Source organism: Pituophis catenifer, unplaced genomic scaffold, assembly GCF_029215685.1.
Source record: "Pituophis catenifer annectens isolate HBS135680 unplaced genomic scaffold, rPitCat1.0.hap2 SCAF_3, whole genome shotgun sequence".
NCBI classification, from domain to species: Eukaryota; Metazoa; Chordata; class Lepidosauria; order Squamata; family Colubridae; genus Pituophis; species Pituophis catenifer.
In genome coordinates, this window is record NW_027256883.1 from 160,937,312 (window position 1) to 160,953,144 (window position 15,833).

Genomic DNA, 15,833 nt, shown 5'->3' on the forward strand with positions numbered 1-15,833 from the left:
GATATGCTTTACAATATGTTTCCTGATTTTTTAATGTACAAACAAGTGCTTGAAAAAGGTTTAACAGGTATTGCAAAATGTACCAAATTGTCCTACATCAGTCACAGCATATACTCAATTAACATCAATTAAAACAATACAGACCAATTTCAGGGAGCAATAAATCAGGCTTTAGAAATAATTAAACCAGATTTTTATTATCTAAGATCTTTTATGTTCACAAGATTCTATTCACACCAAGAAAAAACAAACCGCTGAAAATTCAAGATTGCCCTTTTTTGCCTTTGCATGCAGGACGATATTATAAGAAAGAAATTATGGTTTATTAATCACAGTGGGCAAATTTGCACCTCACGAAGAATAAAAAGTAAATAAGCCACATTATGGCTTTATTAATTGGTGCTCTCTCCCTTGTCTCTTGCAAAATACACATATAAATGGATAAAATAATTTAGTAAGTAAGTGGTTTAGCTATGACAATGCAATTTTTAGTACAACTGCTAATACTTATCCCATCTTCCTGGAAGGATGCAAAGTCATTAAAGAAATGGTTCAGGAAATAATTTTAACTGAGAATTAAGGTCTTGACTCATTCATCTTGATGGTTTTCTGAATATTACAGGATAGCAGAAAGAAGCAGACTTTTCATGTAATGACTTATATTTAAAGTTTCTACAGTTTTCTGGCGTATATGCATAATCAATATCTATTTGAGTAGAATTTTTAAAACATTTCCAGCTCAGAAGAGAGAATGGGCAGCTTGAAATATCCAATTAATTAATTAATTAATTAATTAATTAATTAATTATATTTATATACCGTCCTTCTCCCGAAGGACTCAGGGCGGTGAACAGCCAAGATCAAATACATAAATATAAAAGTTAAAAACAATTTAAAACCAGATTAAATACTTTGGCCCACAATTAAAAACATCCCATTAAAATCCAATTTAAAATTTAAAACCATTAAAATTAGGCTAGCTCGGCTTGCTGGAATAACAAAGTCTTCAGGGCACGGCGGAAGGTGCGCAAGTCCGGGATCCTCCGTACCTCCGGGGGCAGCTCGTTCCAGAGGGCAGGAGCCCCCACTGAGAAGGCTCTCCCCGGGGGTTGCCAGTCAACATTGTCTGACTGATGGCACCCCGAGGAGCCCCGCCCTGTGGGAGCATACTGGCCGGTGGGAGGCTGTCGGTAGCAGAAGGCAGTCCCCTAAGTACCCAGGTCCTAAGCCATGGAGCGCTTTAGAGAGGTTAATCAACATCTTGAATCGCACCCGGAAGACCACTGGGAGCCAATGCAGTTCGCGCAGGAGAGGTGTTACATGGGAGCGCCCCACTGCTCCCATAATCACCCGCGCGGCCGCATTTTGGACCAGCTGGAGCCTCCGGATGCTCTTCAAGGGGATCCTCTTACATAAATATGTTGCAGTTTTCCAGCATGTCCTCAGTTCATTCTAACAATACAAAAGATTTATGCAAACAGGTAATATAATAACAGTGACAAGCATAAATCGCAGTTCATTCGTTTTCATTGACCTGCAATTCTTCAGTCTATTATTATTCTTGGTTATTGATTATAAATGTGGTTGAACAAAAGAACAAAATCCTTGGGAGGGAGAAACTTTGCTAACTGATGTTCAGTTATGTGATATACCAGTTTCTCTTGAACTGTATCAGTTGTTGTCTCTTTGAAATTATTATTTCCTCTGCATCTTTCCTCTGTATTGTCATAGAAACAAATAAAGAGCAGTATGTGCCCCAATTGAAAACTGAATCTTTTAAGAGAGAAAATCAAGAGAGAACCATAATTATTTTCAACAATACCAGAGAACTTCTGAGAGATGGTAGTTCCATACGTTTAAAAGTTGGGAAATGAAATCAATAAAAAATCTCCATAGATTTTAAGAAATAAGTCAGAAAATGAAATTTTAGAATGAATACACAAGAATCCTAAAAGATGAAACCGGTTCATAATTTCATGTTGTCCTTAAAGTTTTGTCTTTAAATAATTCGAGAGTGTGTTACTACAGAAGACCTGTAACAAATGTTCCTGTTTCATCTGTGACATATGGAAATCCAGGACTGACATATTTTGATTCAACTTAATAGTCAAGCTATTATAGTTTGACTATAGCTATTACAGCAAGTATATTATAGTCACATTACTTGTGACCATTACCTCTCCTTTCCCAGTTTGGTGGCCTGAGCAGAGAGTGGAGGGAAGACAAGGCTATTAGTCCTTGAACTGGATGTTTGCAGCAGACCCATAGCAAGGCAGAAGAATCATACCATTTCAGGAAGATTAGTTTCTTTCTGTTCTCTCTGATTCTTCTGAGAAGCAAAAGCAGCACAAAACAAATACTAACAATTTCTGCAAAATGCCTGCTTGTAGGAGAAAAATTGGGCATTTTTCACTCCTGTACTTTTGGATTCTGCCACAAATAAAGTAGAAAAATAACTTCTCCTCACCATTCCTATATTATTCATGGAAGTATTTCTATCACTTGTGGCCAATTGCATTGATGAGATACTTCTCTCTTATCTCATGGAAACTCTCTCTCTCTCTCTCTCTCTCTCTCTCTCTCTGTGTGTGTGTGTGTGTAAGTAATATCCTCTTTCTGATGGGCCTTTTGTAAAAGGCAGCAACAAAAGGCGGCAACAAAAATAAGGATTTCTCCCACAAGGAAGTTTTACAGAATTTTAATTACCGTATTTTTCGGACTAAAAGACGCACCAAGATTTCGAAGAAATAAACAAGAAAAAAAAGAAGTTTTTGCCCTCCCCAGCTCCCAGGGGCACTCTGCAGGCCTCCCAAACCCTCTGCATGGCCCTTTTTTTTTTTTTTTTTTTTTTTTTTTTTTTGCAAAAACAGGATGCGCAGAGGGTTTGGGAGGCTTGCAGAGTGCTCCTGGGAGTTGGGGAGGGCAAAAATGTGACGCATGGGCAGGGTTGAGAGGCCAAAAATGGGCCCATTTTTCGCCAAAACAGGGCACCCAGAAGGTTTGGGAGGCCTGCAGAGTGTTCCTGGGGACTGGGGATGGCAAAAATGCCTCTGTTGTTGCAAAAAAATGGGCCCAATTTTGGTGTCCCAAACCCTCATGTCGCTTTTTTGCTCTCCCCAGTCCCCAGGAGCATTCTGCAGGCCTCCCAAATCCTCTGCGCATCCCGTTTTTGAGGAAAAAGTTTGGCCTCCCAAACCCCTCATGCATCGCATTTTTGCCCCCCCCAAGCCCCCGATGCATTGCGTTTTTGCCCTCCCCAGCCCCCAGGAGCACTCTGCGTATTCCATTTTTGGGGCTGTTTTTGGGGAAAATGGGACGCACGGGGAAGGGTTTTGGGAGGACAAAAATGGCTGTATTCAGTGTATAAGATGCACCAACATTGCCACCAGGGGTGGTATTCACTAACCTTCGCTACCGGTTCACAAATGGGAGCGCACGCACCACCTACGTGCATGTGCAGGACCTTCTGCGCATTCGCAGAGAGTCAAAAATGGGATGTGATGACATCCGGGTGGGTGGGTGGAGCCTCCCACAGCTGCCGCTACCGGTTCACCCAAACCAGCTGAATAGCACCACTGATTGCTACCCTCTTTTGGGAGGGGGCGTGTTTCTTATACGCCGAAAAGTACAGTAACCCACGACAACAGAACAAGAATACAGAAAATATACAAGAAAGCACGTTTTGAAAGACTCTGTATGCAGTTGTATTATTTGTCCTTATAATGTGTATCTTGCCCCAATTCAGTAGATAATAGATGGCTCACATTCTTATAGCAGCATATGTACTACAAGTGAAATAAGATGTACTTGAAAAAAAGTCTGTTCCTTTTCCCCCCCAAGTCATCTGTGCTGAGATGAAAGAGAAGCTATCTACAAAACACAAAACCTGAGTATAGCTTTTAAAAAGCATATTATTGAAGGTCCTACTGCCACATATTATAAGTGGTTTTCCTTATATCTCAATTATAGCTCACAATTTTTATATCTACTTCAGCAAGGGAATTGTTCGCTATTAACAGAGTGATTAGAGATAAACCTAGATTATAAGAGAAGATCAACCTCAACGAGTTATGTACCTTACAAAAGAAAGTAGCCTTTTATAATGAAGATTTTTGCTGATGGTAAATGGAAAGACCTCTCATAAGTAGCGCTTTCCATCTGCTCTCCAAGAAAGTCAGTGATTTGCTATTTATGTTTTCACTTTCTTTCCAGACTGCTGTCTTTAACTGACCTTGTAAGATATCTAAAGGGAATGCAGAATATTCAATCCCTTGAGAGGGCCTTCAGTAAAATAAAATATTTACTGAATCTGCTACCTGATTTTTCAATCCATTCAGGCATTAATGTGCTGAAATGTACACACCAAGTTATTATGAGATTCAAACACACACCACTTAGCAAAAAAGCCATAATAATTCCATTGGTTACCAAAACTTACATTTCTGAAGGCAAAAGCTTTATGGAAAGAGGGAAAGGCCAATAAAGTGAATATAACGCTGCAAGAGACACCTAGCAAATGTTACATTTCAGCCTGTTTATGACTCAAAGTAATCTAAATAATAATAATAATCAATACATCACAAATACATCTCTTCTAGCTGCAGAAAATAATTAATCCCCCAACATATATACACACACACACACACTTCACCTGCCCAATTTGTGCATATAGTACGGTGCTACCTTTACATATATGTTACTTTGCAGTTCTCAACTTTTAAGGTTAATTAAACATAAAGCAATTTTCTGCCATTTCAACAATTTCCTCATAGTTTGGAACCTATAAATGTGGATTTACAACACTGTCACTGACGGTGCTTTCAATTCAACCTTCAAATGACTTTTGTTCATACAACGGGGCTAAAGGCAATGCTATGCCTAGATTCAATGTGCTATACAGTGTCACGGAAAATTTAATTTTTCCAAATTGCCTTTTATAGAGGGATGTGTGAGAAAGAGAGAGGAGGGGAGGGGGAGAGAGAGGGAGAGGGGGAGAGAGGGGAGAGGGAGAGCAAAAGGGAGGGAGGGAGATGAGGAAGAAATGGAAAAAGATTTTCAGGAAGCTAACAGAACTAAAATTCTAGTCTTAATGTTTCCTTAAACTCCCCCATTCACAATTAAACTCATTAAATGCAACTATGCATATGTGAAGAGAAATAAAAAAGAAGCAGAGGTTTAATATTGGTGTTTGTTTAGAGTAATATGCATAATCTGGAACAGAAAGTATATTAAGATTCCAGAAGGGAAAAGGTAATAATTATCACGAAGCTTCTTCTATTGTCAAGCTATTCATTAGATCTCTTTCATTTCAGTCTCTGTGGCTTTTAATAGTGCACGTTAATCAGAAACTACTATAGGCATATTTTAACAATCTTGCGAATTAACATTTCAAACCGCAAACTTTTTTTTTACATTTTAATTATTGCTTATTAGCTGCAACCAATCAACTTATAACTACTCCTTTGTAATAATTCAGCATAACCCCTGCAATAGTCTTTGTCTTAGAGTGGATTAACTACTACTTCATTCATTAAAAAAGTGAGTAAGAATTACAAAGTAATAAATCCAAAATCCATACGTTTTCACTATAGACTAACTCAAGTTTCTAAAATAGTACATGTGTTCAATTTCCAACATGAAAAGAATCTAAACCTAGAAAATTGATAAATGTCTGTGTATGCCTGTAGCAGAGGGAAAAAAAAGAAATATATAAGGTAATCCGTTTTCCTTCCTCACAAGTATTGTAACAACTTATCATCTCTTAAACTAGAACAAGATATTCTTCAGCCCGTATCTCTATCATATTTATAAATAGATCCTTGCAAACTAGTTTATCAGTCCTAGCCAGCAAAAGTCTATGAGTAACCAGAATAAATGTAGAAAAAAATAACAAGATATCTATTTTATCCTTGATCAAATAAAGCCACTTTATATTCTTTCCTTTTACTTTTAATTATCTTGCTAATTAATCCTCTCATATAATGTCCTAGCGTTCTCATTTTTTCTTAGCCCCTTCTCACAAAATCCCTCACTCCAGAGTTACTCTAACAGCTCTCTTTTCTAGATCTAATGATAGAAATTTATCCAAATTTGTCAGTTGTATATCACTTTCTATTAAGAAGACATCAGCCGATTTCATTTGTATATCCAGTGTAAAATCTTTTTCTGTATCACTCTTGCAATGTCCCATTTATAAATTCTCTTTCAGATCACTCCCAATCCTGTCTGGCAAAACTGGCTCATCTTCCACACTATCTCTTAACAGTTATCTATAGCGGCAGACATTTTTAAGCTTAACCTCTGACTCCATTGCTCACAAATATCCAAAAAATACATCCAGTGTTAAAATATTTTGTTCCACACTGTATAAGTCAAATTTAAATGCTCTTTTCCTGGAACTGTAATCTTTAGTTTCCTCAGGTTTCTTCTAGCATCCAGTGTTCAAATTCCCATTCTATCATATTTGCTCTCAAAAATTCAAAACAACATTTTCCCACAGGAAGGATTCTCACAATCAATTTTAAAATCTTATTTCAAATCCATCTGGATTCCTAATCCATTTATAACTTTCCAAAATCAATATACTAATAACACCTTTGTCTCTTATTACAAATACAAAAGAAAACACTTTTTAAAATATTCTTAATCTTATCTTTAAAACTTCTTTCGTTATATTTTACAACTTTTTGTTTGGTCTGGATGATGATAGAATGGGTATTACTGAGGAACAAGACAATTTTAAGAGTTAGAACTACACAACTTTAGGGTTAGATGACATGGACACTTATGACAACACAAAATTAAGTTAATATGTTTTTAAATCACTTTATTAAATGTGCCATATTGAGAATATGGAATAGATTTAGACTCAGGCTGTGCTCAAAATTATCTCTGTTGATGTCAGCACAAGAAACATTCCATAGAACAGAAATAGCAGCCAAAGATAAATGGTTTAAGTACCAGGAATTATTGGAAAATTATCAAGAAGAATATAAAATTAAATCAAGAAAACAACTAATGACAGAAGTATATAATTGTCTGTAGTTTTCTCATTTAGAATTATTAAAGATTCAAATGGATAAAAAACCAAAGTAAGACAGAATTTGAAGTACAATTATATACTGATTATGAATATATAATTTCTAAAACATAAAAACATTTGTTGAAATTTGAAAGAGGAAGAATTGGTTAAATAATATATGATAAGATGGGCTAGGAATGTTGGTTATAATATACAGAGGCATCAATGGGAAATTATTTAAGAGGACTGAAAGATATTATATTATATTATATTATATTATATTATATTATATTATGTTATGTTATGTTATGTTATGTTATGTTATGCTATGCTATGCTATGCTATGCAATGCAATGCAATGCAATGCAATGCAATGCAATGCAATGCAATGCAATGCAATGCAATGCAATGCAATGCAATGCAATGCAATGCAATGCAATGCAATGCAATGCAATGCAATACAATACAATACAATACATTATATCAAGGCCGGGCTATTGCATGTTGCATGCTTTTCACTCCAAGCAGCCTAGGTTTGAAAACGCATGGCTGAAGCGGAGGAGCAGTCCTCCTTAATAAGCTCCAAAACTGCTCCAAGTTTAGGTTTCTCATGGGCTCTGGAAGTACCGGCCTTCCACGCTCAGTCAGCCCGCACTCCCCTCTCACTCCAGGCACTGATTCCCCCTGCGGCCCAAGCACGCAACCCCCCAGAATTTTCCACAGGGAGGAAAGGAGCACTGAGGCTACCAGTGGGCTTGTTAAGGCAAGCCTTGGTGGCACAGCAGACTAAAGTGCTGTTAAGTAGCACCAACTGCCTGCAATTACTGCAAGTTCAAATCTCACCAGGCTCAAGGTTGACTCAGCCTTCCATCCTTTCGAGGTAGGTAAAATGAGGACCCGGATTGTGGGGGCAATAAGCTGACTTTGTATAAAAAAGAACACCGCTTAGGGGCCCCGAAAGCCCTACTAAGCAGGTATATACAAAAGTATGAAGGCTATTGCTTAATGCATTGTAAGCTGCCCTGAGTCTCCAGAGAAGGGCGGCATATAAATCGAATCAATCAATCAATCAATATGCTGCTGCTAAGCTCCCTGGCTTCCTCGCATGAGCATGGAAGAAAATTGGGTGCTGCAGCCAGAGCCAGGCTTGAAGCAGTGCAGCAGCAAGTCCGGATGCTCAATCTACTCCTCAAGCTCCCAATGCCCAAACTGGTGAGCTGGAAGAGATTCTTTGTTTTGCTGGTGAGTACGTACGATACGGACTGAGTGGGTTTTTTTCCTTTTCCCCCACACCTCCCCATCACGATCCAGCATGGCGCAGACAGCCGAATGAAGGCAAAAAATGGGGCATTTCCATCGGCCCTTCTCTTTTTTTCCCCCCTAGCCTCCTTTTGCCAGAATGCGCCAGGCAGGCTCGGCAGGCAGTTGCGCTTTTTAGATGGGCTTTTATTTTGTCAGCCCAAGAGGGTGGGGGGAAAGGGGCTCAGAATGGTACCTAGAAATCACTCTGTCTCTGCAGCATCGGCCCGCCTGCGCAGCCCCATATTGCCATGACTGATGTTGAGTTGGCCACGCCCACTCAGTCACATGACCACCAAGCCACTCCCACCAAGCCACTCCCACAGAACCTGTAATAAAAAAAATTGAATCCCACCATTGGTTTTGATGATCAGATAGGATAGATTTATAGAAAGAAGAAAGTCACGATGTAACTTTAGGTAGATAGGTCAAAATACAATTGTACTTATAACTGCCATTAAGTATATCAGAAGCCAATATTTTAAACTTTATATCTTTCTCTTTTTTAAGTATCTTCTACTTTTTTTATTGCAACATTATTTTTTATTTGTTTTGTTTCTTCTGTTCTATTTACTTTGTGTTAGTTCTTACCATTGCTGTTAATAATATATTATTATTACTTTTAATAAAAATGGATGGATGGATGATAGACAGACAGACAGGCAGGCAGGCAGGCAGGCAGACAGACAGACAGACAGACAGACATACAGGCAGACAAAGAAACCTTTCATCAAGGATTTAAAGAAACACATCCAGTATATCTTATCAAAAGTATCAATTGGAAGGTTTTTAATAGTTGAAAATCAATTAATTAACAATTTCCAAAACTGATTAAGAAATGAGGTTTTGCAGAAGTTTGTGTCCATAAAGCCGTATTGCAGTTGTGAGTTTGGTGGGAATCCCTTGACTTCCAGGTATTCATCTCATGAGCCAGCTGCAGAAATCTCAGTTCCTACAGTTTACTCATGAAGAACAGCTGCCCAAAGTGGACAATTTCATTATCTCTCCTTTACCTGGAGAGATTTGGCTGGTCAGAAAAATGCTCTTTGGTCCTAAGCTATTATACATAACCACCATTTTGAATTGGATTTAATAACAATAGACAGCCAACATTGTTATAGAATATACTGTAGAACATGGCTCTGTTTAGATAGGAATGTGAGCAAACCATGTCAGATTCACTTATAATAACTTAACTTCTATTTGGTCAATATCTAAGTGTCATAATCCAGAGATAAATGGATTATGGAGATAAATGGAGATAAAAGAATCCCTCTTTTATTCAATATGAAGGTGAAATAGTCCCCCCCCCCATTTACAACTTTTGTACTTTTTACAGTGTTTTTTTTTTTTTTAAAAAAATTGATTTATATGCCACCCTTCTCCGGAGACTCAGGGCGGCTTACAATGCGTTAAGCAATAGCCTTCATACTTTTGTATATTTATACAAAGTCAGCTTATTGCCCCCACAAACTGGGTCCTCATTTAACCTACCTTAGAAAGGATGGAAGGCTGAGTCAACCTTGAGCCTGGTAAGATTCGAACCTGCAGAAATTGCAGGCAGCTGTGTTAATAACAGGGTGCATTAAACCACTGTACTACCAGTGTTTCTCAAAAATAGCAGCCATCACCTCACAATCCATTTGTATTTTGTACAAGAGATTCTGAAATCAAAACATTACTTTTGTGCCTTGGATGAACCATAACACGTTTTTTTAAAGTTTGCTGGATAAGTGGGGCAGATATGTTCTTTTTGACCCAAATTTTTGACAACTAAAAATTGCAAAGATTTGTAACATTAATTCAGCAGCATGTAGATTCTGAAGAAAGGGTTGAATTTTTAAACATTCTAATTGTATGTTGTTTTTCCTAATAAAATGCTAGGCTTTGTGGGGAAAATGGTCAAACTCCAACTAAGGCATAAAGTATTGAAATATTTATTAAATGATAATCTTCAAACACTTCTAGTTAACACTAATGCAACAACATTTATGGCATGAATCTACAATTTAGAAGGTACTTTTTAGCAGAATTTAAGCTACTATTGCCAAGAGAACACATCTGAATATGTGATTGTTTTTTATAGGAAAGTTTTTAAAAATCCTCTGCCATCTATTATTTACTTTGATAGAATCTTTCATTTTTCTAGACAGATGAAAGCTTTAGAAAACTACAGAAAATACAGCAAAATAGTTATGTTTTTGTTTATTAGAAACCTAGATTTATCCATGTAGCTATAAGAATCTTGAACTATGGGAGAATTTTTTTAACCAATAATGCTAAGTCACTTGGACTGCAAGAATGAAAACAAAGTCTTAAATCTTTATATGTAAAATGCACACACAGACACAAATTCACAACTCATTGATGTCTTGAGAATTTGCATTTGTCATAAATTTAAGTCTTAGATAAGATTATTTTGGTCAGTCCGTCTTCAATATGAAAAAAAAGCTACAGTAAGCACTAAATATACTTTTTGCTGAATTTATTGCACTGCAATGCTGCCCATCTTATGGAACATTCTCCCACCCAATCCAAATGAGGACAGCACCATCCCTCCTTGATTTCCAGAAGTCCCTCAAGATCTAGATTTGTCATCAGGCTTGAGGTCCCAGGGGACAGGTGAGATTTTGAGGGGGCTCCCTTGCTAATCTCCCTTGCTCCCTTGCTATGCCTTGTGCTTTTTTCATTCCTCAATAATGGTTTCAAACCCATGTATTTTTTATATCTTTGTTGTACGCTGCCCAGTCACTTCTTGTGAGATAGGTGGCCATATAAATTTGAAATAAATAATTATTATGTTTGTAAGGCATAGTGATAAACAGCAGTCTGTGGAAAGCTGGAGACAGATAAAATTTCAAGTGGCTAACTTTAATTCAGTCAGCTAATACAATGCTAAGGAAGTTATATCCATGTACCAAATTATGTAGGCCATTAAAAAAAACTTAGAAATTTAAGGCAACTAATTGGTCTCACAATTCACTTAATGCTGAAGGAAACAGAGTCTTCCTTGCAAGTAATTCCACTCAGCATGAAACAAGTAGCTCAGGTAATTGATTTCATGGAATCTTCACTGAATATAGCAGCCCAACACAGAGGAAGGGGTGGCAGAGAAATACTGAATGAATCCGTGGTATTTCATTTACTAAATGACTGCTGACAGCTGGGCAGCCCAATTCGTTGCTCATGACATTCTGCCAGAAGGCCCAACAGCATTTTATAGTGGGGACAACTGGGACATTTTTTACTGCATTACTTTATTGCTTTCCCCCCCAGGAACTCTTAATAGATGAAATAGGTACTGAATACCATTATAGTACTCCATATCTGAATGCGCCTCTGCAGACAGATACAAGACATAGATTTGATGCTAATATCAAATATCTGCTATACTGATAATTAAACTAGAAAATACAATGCAATCTTCCTTAAATTAAATTACCTGTAGGATTGAACAGGTTATTCAGTTGCAAGTGCTGCTGTAAGGTTCACTGGTGTCATGATATATTTTTCATGGAATAAATGCATTTTTAGTCAAATGAATATATGTGGTAATAATATATAGATCAGAATTAGATCCAGGATTAGACAATTATTTTGCAGAATCTACATCAGCTTGAAAGCTTTTGCTGCTCACATAATAGGAGAAAAGTGATAAGCAAAGTCTTCCTGTAATTGAGATCATGTTTAATTACCGGTTAATCCATTCTCTGGCCAACTCATTGGTGCTATATAACAACTTGATATTTTATAGAGCTTTAAAGATCAATAAAATATTACATGCCAAAAGCACAAATATTTTGCTTATAAAATGCATTGGGTGAATGGCCAGGCATCAGTTTCAAAGCAGTTTTACAAAACTTAAATGTTTTTTAAAGCTACAATAAATACTTGTATTATGTGTTTATCGCTCTTTAGATATCATATTTTTCTATTCTTCCATTCCACATAAGAATATAAAATGTTACAAGTATGGAATAAAGAAAGGGGTGTTTTAAGCAAGATAGAATAATTTTTCTGAATAAAGTATTCTATCTTTTGGGAGAAAGTCTTCTTAAGGAAACAGTATTGCAACAGAATGGTTGAGCCCCTGAATAGAAGGCTGGAGTTTTCAAATTGCCTCCCACAAAACCTCTCTGGATTTTCACATCTTCGTCTTATTTGCTTCTTTGCATTAGTAGCTTAATAGTCCCTTCTGCTACTAGAGGAATCTCATTCGGCATTGTCCTCCTATTGTGTGTGTGTGTGTGTGTGTGTGTGTGTGTGTGAGAGAGAGGGAGGGAGGGAGGGAGGGAGGGAGGGAGAGTCAGGGAGGGAGGGAGAGAGAGAGAGAGAGAGAGAGGGAGGGAGAGAGAGGGAGTGTGTTTTCTCACAACTTAGGCTGTCATTCAAGAAATTTAAAAAAAAAGGTGGAATATGATTTACACAAGCCTACTTCTTGACCATGTAGGACATAAGGGTGTCACTAAATGTTTCAATACTTATTTTCCTTCTTGGAAGATAAATCAATTCCAACATGCATAAACAAAATCCAACTTTAATTACAATCAAGAAAATTTAATATAGCACTCCTTAACACTATAAAATCAAATACAATGTTCCAAACAAACTACACAATGGAATTTGTCTGCTACAAATAACCACCTTCTCCTGACATGGGAGATAATGAAATTTAGTTTGCAGATGCCAGACATTTATAAATAAAATTAATACTTTCCAACCTAGCCAGTAGAATGGTATGCAAAGCTGGGGAACATACTCAATCCCCTTAAATTATAGAAAAATAAGAATTTTTAACTCCATGTAGAATAAAGAAAAAAAACATCTAATGTAATTTACTGTTAGATGTTCTTTGCTGGGTTACTTATCATTTCTGGGAACTCCAATGAGTTACTTCTGAGTCTATTGGGGATATGTAAAGTGATTCTTCTAGCTTCAATCCAGCCACTTCTCCGGTTTCTTCTGTTGTTCCTGCTTCAATGTTTGAAGGGCTGGAGTGTCTATCTGAAAGAGCATTTCTTCCCTATGAACAGGGGTGGGTTTCACTTACCTTTGCTACCGGTTCGCTTGCGCCACTTCTGATCATATTTGATGACATCCGGGAGGGTGGGCGGAGTCTCCCACTGTCACTGCTACCGGTTCACCCAAACCGGGGTGAACCGGTAGCAACCCACCACTGCCTATGAAGATATGGGTTCTGTGTCAAGCAGGTTGCCTTAACTCTTGTGCAGTTAGTATACAAACCAACGAAGATTCAAGGACACAGTTGGTATAAACAGCCACTTGTATTTTCCCTTCTTATCAGTGAAAAAAGAGCTGCCTTCTCATCAGTTCATAAGCAAGTTGTAAGAAGGAACCTAAGAAAGTTCCTGCCTAGAGTTTTGGGGAATAAATTGGTTCTAAATTGGAAATAATTCAGTTGCTGAATTTTTTATAACCCTATCACTTTAATCTCAATACATCCTGTTGAAGACTTTTAAAGAGGTCTGCATAGAAAAATATCTGGCAAGAGGAGCTATATTTGCTCCATATATTCAAGCATAAATTGCAATTCTAAACAATTTTCACCCCACAACATTACTGCAATATGGCAATCATGGGTCTATTCCAACTTCTTACTTGTCCAACACATGCAGCATGACACTCTCCAGATCTGTATTTTTTCCTACTGGGGAAGAGGAAAGAGATCTAAAAGCTATTATACTAATCATGGTTTAACTGCTTTCCACTAAATTGTACACTTGCATCAACTATTCTTCAGGGTAGGAAGGGGGTTAACCCCGAGGTTAATGGATTTCAAATGATATTCCAGCTAGTATGGTGGGAGTTTCTGTTGTCACAGGTGGCTATGGAAAACAGCAATGGCTCAAGAAACTGTCATAATTACTTCTGAACACCGAGCAGACTCATTGGTAACACTTGGAGGCAAAGAAGTAAATTTTGTTCTCCATTATTGAATACATTCAATGTCATACAACACTTTTCTTAGTAGTTGAGTAGCTTTTGGATTTAGTTTGGCATAGAACCATGTTCAACCTCCGAGAACTTGCTATGGCACACTGATTAAACTGAGAACAATAGTGTTCATATTTGCTATGACACAGGTTGCAGTTTGGGCAGTTCAATCTGATAACAGCATCAGGATAGGTTCTAGGGGGTAAATGTCAGTTTTTGAAGACTTGAGCAAGTAGATAAGGAACACAGGTACTTAATTTCCAGTGAAAGAGTGAAAGAGTAAGTGCCAAATTCATACAAGGAAGTTATTGTCCAATTCAAGAATGTACATAATGTAAGAAAAACAGGGGGCAGTAGTTCATCAAAATAGACAGCTGCTTCTATTACCTGAACATTAATGTACATACCATTGTACTCAATAATAAATAAACCTGAACTACAGCCAACTGCTTCTAAACTGATCCATTACTAGCTGGTCAATGAAAAATATAATGTTTCTTCACAGAGTCTTCTATTACAACTTTGCAAGAAAGAGTAATTAATCAAAGCCCCATCTTAACATATAAAATGAAAATGGTTTTAAAATGTGCCTGTACACATCAATTAATTATTTAAAAGACATTAGCTAAAGCTTTACACCCATCATTTACAAAATTAGAAGTTGGATGACATACCATTCATTCAGCTAATGCACTAATATTCATCAATCCAAACCATCCTTTTTGATACACACAGCTGCATTTCTGTAGTGAAGCCAGTTCCAGCTACAAACAGCTCGCCAAACATATCCACAGGAATAAATTCCAATAATTAACACTCAACAGAAATGTGACAACTGAACAGCTAGAGCGAGAGGAGAAAAATCCTAGACATAATTCAGTAAACTGAGAAACATACCTTTTAATGTTTTAATAAATGATAGGATATCATGAAAATCTAACTTGGAGTCACTGTAAGGTAGACTCTGATCTAGACCCAGAGTTAGATTAAATCTTTCAGAAGAAATGAAATTATGCATCAGTAGACCCTAAGTTTTACTCTAATTGCTTAAACTTAAGATTTAATAAATAAAAATATAGAATATTTTCCTTATGTGACAATGTCCTTAGCAATATAAACTCAGTATAAGGTTTTAATATTAGAATACAGATAATCCTTGCCTTACAATCAGAATGGAGCTTGCCTATTACGGTCACAAGTTATGACACAGCCATTAAATAAGATGGCCTCACTTAATGACCCCTCCTGCTCTCCTAGATGGAGTAATTAAATGATGGGGTGCCTCGGGGATGGGGTAGATCCCAGGAAGCTTAATACAGGTTCAATTCAATATGTCCTGGACTTCCCAAGGCCTCCCGCACCTCCTGAGACACCCCGTGCTTCACTTCATGCCCCTGGATTATAAATAGCTTTTGGGGGATTTGCTGAAGTTTGAAAAATTGCCTAGCAAACAGTGGTGAAATGTAAAATTTGTTACTACTGGTTCTGTGGGTGTGGTGTGGTGGGGGTAATGTGACTGGGTGGGCGTGGCCAACTTTTTTTTTTTTTTTTTTTACTT